Genomic DNA, 8,167 nt, shown 5'->3' on the forward strand with positions numbered 1-8,167 from the left:
AGCCCACTAGTAAATAGTCTTTTGGGTCCTCAAGTACCCTCTCTTGAGGTAGTCTATGCCAAGGATGCATGGAGCCTCCAGGCCAGTCACAATGTTGTACTTTTGACACTCACTTCCAGTTAGGTTTACTTCGTCCTCCAATACAGCTAATTGTTGGGATCCCCCTGTCACTCCAGAAATATAGATGGGTTCTGTCCCTTTCAAGGTTGATGGCATTAGGATGCAATGTGCACCAGTATCCATTAAAGCCTTATATGTCTGTGGGTCTGATGTGACAGGCCATCAGATCCATACAGCCCAGTAAAGCCAGTTACCCCTTTCCTCTGCCTGGCCAGAGGCAGGGCCCCTCTAGTCCTGGCTGGAGTATCCATCACTTAATTCTTGCAAATGTGAAGCAGAGGTCCTTTCATTAGGGTCAGGAGTAACATCAGCCCTTCTACTCCCTTTGGGGAACTCCCAACAGAAACTGCAGCAGTATTTTTTCTAGGAGAACCCCTTTTGGCTGCTATTTTTCCTTGCAGTTCATGTACCCGAGCTTCTAGGATTGAGGAAGGTTCACCATCGTGTGGAATAATTGCTGGAGGTGACTTACTGAGACTAAAGGTATGTCCAGATCTTAAGAGAAGGTTCAGCACTGAGGAAAATTCCAGGGTGAGATGTGGCAGATATGCCAGGAATCTGTTCCACGACAGTCCCCTTGGCAACATAACCTGTAACCTTAGATAGTGGCATCACCACGGGAGCTTGGTGTGCTGACTCTGAGAGAAATAGCATGGAGGGTGGAGTGACATGGAGACAATGTGGCCAGGTTCCGTGATATCACCACAGGGATGGGGAATTTGGTGGTACTTTGGAACTGACAGACTGCATGGACAGCCCTGAGCCAAACAGATAAACTGCATAGCCAGACCTAAGCCAGCAGTTTTCTGTTTTTGTCAAAAGCATGTCCTCTGGGTGAACTTCGCTCATTATAATCTCATTATAATGCCAAAACACACCTCCATCCCGAAGGCTGCCCGCCTCCAAAGTACAACCACCCTTTGCATGCCCTCTGAATTCCTCTAAGCCTGTATCTTTAAAGCAAAATTGAGAAAATTCTGTACCAATAATAACAAAGGTTTGTATGAGTAGAGTCATTCAAGCTCCACCTGAAAGTAAGGAAACAGTGTAAAAATAGCTCAAGAGAGGAAGAATGTTAGGGAAGATAGCACAGACAAGCCAGGAGGACATCACTGACTTCTGGGATCAGTCAATGGGCTCAACCTCTCTTCTCTCTCCCTCCTTCCTCCCTGCCCCCCCACCACCCCACCACCCCACTCCCCCCATACGGATACCTATTGGGTGAGATTTGGGCCCTTGGTGATACTGAGTGCTTCCCTGGGAAACCAAACATTCTTTATGGAGTTGTTTCCTAAGTTAACTTATTTGCAGTTGGCTGTATTAGTCATATTTTTGGTTTTTGCACATGTTTTGCAGATAGTGTGTTTATCACCAGCAATCCAAAAGAACCTGTACTCCTGTTGCTTCAATAAACTGCACCAGTTATTAATCTACTAGGCTGAAGATGAATCACAAGATTTGTGCATCCATGATCATGGTAGTTCAATATATTGAATGCCAATGGACATACAGTGGTGAACTGGGCATTGCTCAGAATCTAAGCCAGTCACCCCTGGCCCCTCTGATATCTGAGGACAAGCTGGAATTCAAGGGAGTTTAGTTCCTGCCAAACGTCTATACCCTTTAATGAAACACATCCCACTTCCCCATGTCCTCCATGTGGTCACACACATAATGATACTCTCTCCCTCAAGCAGGAAAGCACTGACACATAATAGTTGCGATACTGGTCTATATGCCTGAGAAGGAAGATATATGTTCTTCAAGGTGCTGGACTTGTTGGGACAGTTACTCCACAGCCAAAATTTGGGCCCATAGGGAAAGGGAGATTTTATTAATTTTATGAAATTTATGAAATTTTCTTCATATTGCCAGAGCTAGCCAACCAATAAATCCACTGTTGGTTTCTCTCCATCACTCCAGTTCATTGCTGCCAGTGCACTGGAGTACAATGATTCACTCTGTACAAACTTCTGCCAAGTGGACTGCTTGCACCAGATTTCATTTGGCTTTTTGGGTGCCTGGTAATTGTCCAGATCACTATTAGCTGTCTCCAGCATGGCTAATTCCTTCAGCTCCTGAAGACTTCTCTCCATGGTGGTCCACTCATCTGGGTGACATACAACATCTTCCTTGAAGGGATATCCTTCCTTCATGCCTGACAGGAGTCACCTCCAGAGGCTTGTGCCTCTTTCCCAGCCACTGTCAACAGCCCTTTCCCTGGAGAGGGATCCCAGCTGCCTGGCTACCAGCCTCAGTATCCCAGAATTAGGGCAGCCAGGTGAGAAAGTGCTCACCTAGGTGAGATCTGAAATCCTTTCATAAATCTCACAGCTCACTCAGGGATAGGGATCAAGTGGTTTCTGGCTTGTTTATGATTTCTGTTCTCCTGTTCTTGTGATGGCCCTGCCCTACAGCAGCCTGCCCCTTCCATTTCTCCCTCCTGGAACCTCTTAGGAGGGGCTTCTTCCCTTACTAAATGAGCTGATTATTTGACTATAGTCACCATCGACTGTTGGCCCTCTGGGTTAACCACAGGATGTGTTACCAGTTTCAGAGACCTCCTTCCCCCCTTGAGGGAGCTGGATAGAATTAACTACTGTTTGATAGGAGCAGGCCAGGCCCAAGCACAGTGCAGCAAGCTGGCTGGAGTCCTCTGGCGTTACCAGGGTCAGGGTACACGTCTATCAAAAATTATGGCAGCTTTTTAGGATTCTGCACTTGTTCAGGGGTGAATTGCAAAACCATCGGAGGAGAAAACCGTGACAGGTACCTGTCCATATCCTCCCACACACCTTGCCACCCACCACCACACAGTCTCAGGGCAGTTTCCTGGGTGGTATTCTTAACTAATTGTTCAACCTTAGGAAAAAACAGAAACACATTTTGCAGACCTAGCAATAGGAGTACCCAGGGATGTTCAAAATATTCAAAAGCTGTTGTAATTAGCCCATAGGGAAGGGGGAAGGAGGTACTATTTCCTACATCCTCCAATTGACTCCCAGAGGAGAAAAAGGAGTGAGAGTAACTGTTAATATTCTACAAGAAAAGGTTCCTGAAATACAGACAGGATAGCAATGTAGGGCCTGGATACCAGATTACGCTCGAGGCCAATGCTGTAGAGCACAGTGAACTGAAAAACAAACAGAACAAACAAACCAACAAACCACAGCCTTTAACAAGCTCTCGGACCTGATATATAGAAGAGAGAACACGGCACAGATCACATAAAATGGGATCACATAGAACAATATTGAGAGCAAACCAGCCACAACATGGCCAGCAACTATTAAATAAATATGATAACTGTAAGTTCTCTCTAAAGTACTTTGGTGATATCTATTGTTATCTCAACCCTTCGAGCCCCATGCTGGGAACCAAAAAGGACTGTGGTGGTTTCATCCAGCTGGGCAGCTGCACTCCACCACCCCGCTCTCTCACTCCGCCTCCTCAAAGGGAGACAGGGGAAGAAAGCATGACCGGGAAGAAAAAAGACTCACAGGTTGAGATAAGGATGATTTAATCAAACGGAAAAGATAGAGGAAAACAAGCAAAGGCCATGTGGAAGCAAAGAGAGACAAAACAGTTATTCTCAGCTTTCTATCAGCAAGTGATGTTCGGCTACATCTTGGGAAGAAGGGCCTCAGTAAGAGGAGTGGTTTTGGGAAGCACAGATGTTTTTTTAATGAGAGACACGCAACCCTCCTCTACCCCTCCCTTCTCCCTCCCCTTTCCCAGCTTTAATTGCTTTTTCTACAGCTTTTATTGCTGAGTGTGCCATCACACGCTATGGAATATCCCTTGGTTGGTTTAGGTCAGCTGTCCTGGCGATGTCCCCTCCCCACCTCTTGCCCACCCCCAGCCTGCTTGCTCTGGGGGTTTGGAGGCAGTCTTGGTGCTGTGCCAGCACGGCTCAGCCACAGACACAACACCAGTGTGATACCAGGGCTGTTCTAGCTACAGGTGCAGAGCACAGCACTGTACGGACTGCTGCAGGGAAAGTTAACTCCATCCCAGCCAGACACAGTATAATGTCAGTTTGCATTGGGGAAAATTAAAATTGGGAACACCGTGCCTTAATTTCTCTTGTTCTCAAGAATCTGTTTAGTCATATGTGGTGACATCACCTTGAAAAAACAGGTCAGTATTATGCAGCTGAAGTATAATTATTGTACTAATCCTTAAGAATAACAATAATAATAATAATAAGAAACCCATGTACTACCCATAAGAATAACAGAACAACAAAAATTTAGCATGTTTCTGCTAGAAGTCCTTAAAAGATACCAGGAAATGGTGTAAGAACATGGTTGGCACACATGGATATGCTTCAGGAATGCCCACCACAGCTTGAACCATCCTTGGATTAGGCTTGTTCTGAGACAAAGGCTCTAATCCGTGTTTGATAGACTTTTCTTCTCTGAATTTACATAATTACTTTTTAAGCTTGTCTACACTTTGACACTGACAATATGCTGCAGCAGTTAGTTCTCAGTTTAATGACATCTGGGAAAACTACAACCTAACAATATGTATACAAGCTAGCTGTTATTTTTCTCTTATCAACTTCTGTTACCTACCGCTTAAACTTGTTTAAAATTTTATTCTTCTATAATTCTGAAAACTGATTTTCACATTTACAGTTTTGTATTATTGGCAAACTTTCTCATCTCACCAAGAACCCTTCTTGCTTTTATGAGTATGTTGAACAACATAGATCTTAGCACTGATCCCTTGGTATGATCTGGAAGCTCAACATTATTCCTCATCTTTTACTGCTAAAGTCTATAATAGATCTATTGGTCCATATATTGGCCTATAATAGATCTATTGCTTTTTCCCTAGTCTTTTCAGGAATTTTTGGTGTGTTTTTGGAAGTGCAAATTCACCAATTATTTTTTTCCACATGCTTACTGATTCCTTAAATTCCTCCTACAAGTTTGTGCAGTGATACTACTCCCTCTGCTGACTCTTCCTCACTGTATCGTTTGTCTCTGCTGATTTTAATTTTACTCTACTGATGTATTGACCAATTTACACATCTGTCACCTAAAAGATTTCTTTCCAGATGCTTTCCAAACTGTAGTTAATAAAGAACAGGGTACACTCTGTTCTGGAGGACATATTTTCCCACGTCTTCTTATGCTTCTGTAAGAGACAGATGCGCTGCCCTGGTATCTTTCCTGGCTATTCGTACTGGCATTCCTGGGCTTGTCTGGGATCAGGAGGGAGAACACTTCTAAAGGACATTTGTTTTAATTCACGACCAAGGTCAGCTTAAGTCGTTCATCTCTCTATAAATTTATCTAATGCCTTCCAATTCTTTGGCACACCCTTGCCTCAGCCTGTTCTCACAGACTGTCCTTCTTGCCACCCTGTCACTTCTGCCTTTTTGCCCACTTATCATGTCCTAATGTTCACAATCATTTTCCTCCTTTCTTTCAGGTTATGCTCTCCTGCTTGCCTTACCTGTCTGCTGAGACGCTGGCCAGCAGCAGGATTCAGTCACAACATACTTTATCCACGCTGTGATAGATAGACATCAGAGTATACTTTGCACACATTTTGGGGGGGACAGGTCACTAGGAGGACAAGAGCAAAGGCACACTGTACAGCTTTCATAGACAGTATCTGTGATCTTGCAAAAGAAAACATAAAATCTCTGGATTCAAAGGAAAGGTCAAATTATCCACTGTTAGTATTTTTTTTTCCTGTCACTCAACATACATAGTACAAGTAGCATCTTAGAAAATAAGTTAGGAAGGGCAGAGACAGCTTTTCCTAATGTTCTGTTTTTAACTGTTGCTGCATGTAGGGTGTGGCAGAAAAATTATTAGCCTCAATTATTAGCCTCATTGGCTAAGTTTGATATCAATTTCATCAGCTAGTAAACAAAGTCATATGACTTCCACAGTAAAATTTTGCAGACAATTGCTGCACAGTAGCTAATAGGAAACTGTTCCTTCTCTTCTCCTCTTCTCTTTAAAGCCAGGATTATCCCCCTTCTCCCTCTTTTCTGGCAATTTTTCCTTAGTATGCAGGCTTTCCTTTATATGCAGTAAGATACAGTGCCCTAAAGTAGCCTGCAGATAACTTTACATAACACCTATAATTTTGTTAAATGAATAATGACGATGCCATTGACCTTTTATTAGGTTTGATGTACCCCATCATCAACATAAGCTGAAATAGCAGCTAGTGCCATTCTTTCTAAAATGTGGGTTGACAGAAAGTTTGCTGTTCCTTCTCTGTGTGCACTTTGCTACCTACCATCAACACCAGAAAACAGCCAAGGAAAGCGAAACTCCAAAGGTGTGGAAGTCTGAAGTAAGTTATAGGAAGTGATTAAGAATATTCATTAGCTCACAGATCCACACTGTTAAAACTGTGGCTTAGCAGAAGTGAAAATACCTGAGTAATTTTTAACTATAGTATCTTTTTTTCCTCATGATGGCATCTGAGGTTGCTGCAGATACTTGTAGTTCCCTCTGTCTAGCCGGACATAAGAAACACCAGTTGGGAAGCTAGTTCCCCCAGGTTAGCCAATCTGACAGAAATACTTTTATTTAATTCTCCAACAGCACACTGCCAAATTACATCAGATATCCTAAGTAATATATGCACATATTTGGATGGAAAGAGGCCAGCAAGAACATTTACATACACTGTACTTTTCTAATTAGTGTATATATCTCTTGGGATTTTTTTTTTGGAACATTTTCCTGATTCTTTCTTATCTCTCAGTTTTTTCATTTCTGTGCTATAAAAGTTTATGGTCACAGACATTAGTATGGGCACTTGCTGAGTGGAAGAACCACACGCCCTGAGCCTAGAGAGATCCTAGCAAGTCCTGATTGTGCAACAGTAAAACTAAAGAGATTAAGCTACAGTTGTTAAAAATATGTAAAGGCTACTGCTATTGTATTTGCACAGAGGAGATGATTTATTTCCAAATCCATTGTACAACGGTTGACCTGTCAAATTTTATATGGTATTATTTTATGTATGTTCTTTTAGAACTTAGAAGACACTATGACCATCAACAGCAAAGGATATAAATACTGCTATTTCTCTCTTCTGAAAGATTCCAATTTTTGCCTCCCCATGCTATTACTGTATCTCCCTTCTACTTACTGCATTCTAAATTTCTATTGCAGGTTTTTCAGAAAGCAATAGAAAAGTATTTGGTAATGCAAGCATATGGCTTACCTCTTTTATTCTATGACAGTAAGTTGTTTTCTCAGATGCCCTGATTATCTTTGCTGCACATCCTACAGCTGCTCAGGATTTGACTGTTTATTGGTAACAGTTAGCCGTTATTTCTGCCACACAGAATTCCTTGTCCAGAAGTACGAGTCTTGGCAAAAATATCAAGGATGAAAGCTAAAGGAGTACTCTACCCTCTTCCAAAAGTCTGCCTGCTTATCTTGGTCTCCTGTGCTAGGGAGATACAGCTATTTAGGTAGCTTAAGAACAACTGACAAAAAGTACACTTGCTGCTGTGCAGTTTAATTATTTTATCTCAGATGAACTCTGCAGGCAAACAGGGCCATCAGCAAGGTTTAGATGTGTTACTCACCCCTGGGGAGACAAAGCGTTAATATGTACTAAGATGTCATGTTACATCGACATATTACATGACATGTAAGCACAGCAGAAAGCAACATAATGAAATATTATCGGCTAGATGGCTGCAGCCAGAGAGTGGTGGTCAATGGCTCTGTGTCCAGGTGGAGTCTGGTGACGAGTGGTGTCCCTCAGGGGTCTGTCCTGGGACCACTGCACAACATAAACAGTGGGATCGAGTGCACCCTCATCCACTTTGCAGATGACACCAAGCTGAGGGGTGCAGTTAATACGATAGAAGAGATGTCATCCAAAGGAACCTGACAGGCTTGAGATGTTTGAGAAGTGGGCCCGCATGAACCTAATGAGGTTCAACAAGTTCAAGTGTAAAGTGCTGCACCTGGGTCAGGGCAATCCCAGACATAAGCACAGACTGGAAGAACCCATTGAGAGCAGCCCTGCAGAGAAGGAAGGACCTGGG

This window comes from Anser cygnoides, chromosome Z, assembly GCF_040182565.1.
Source record: "Anser cygnoides isolate HZ-2024a breed goose chromosome Z, Taihu_goose_T2T_genome, whole genome shotgun sequence".
Taxonomy (NCBI): Eukaryota; Metazoa; Chordata; class Aves; order Anseriformes; family Anatidae; genus Anser; species Anser cygnoides.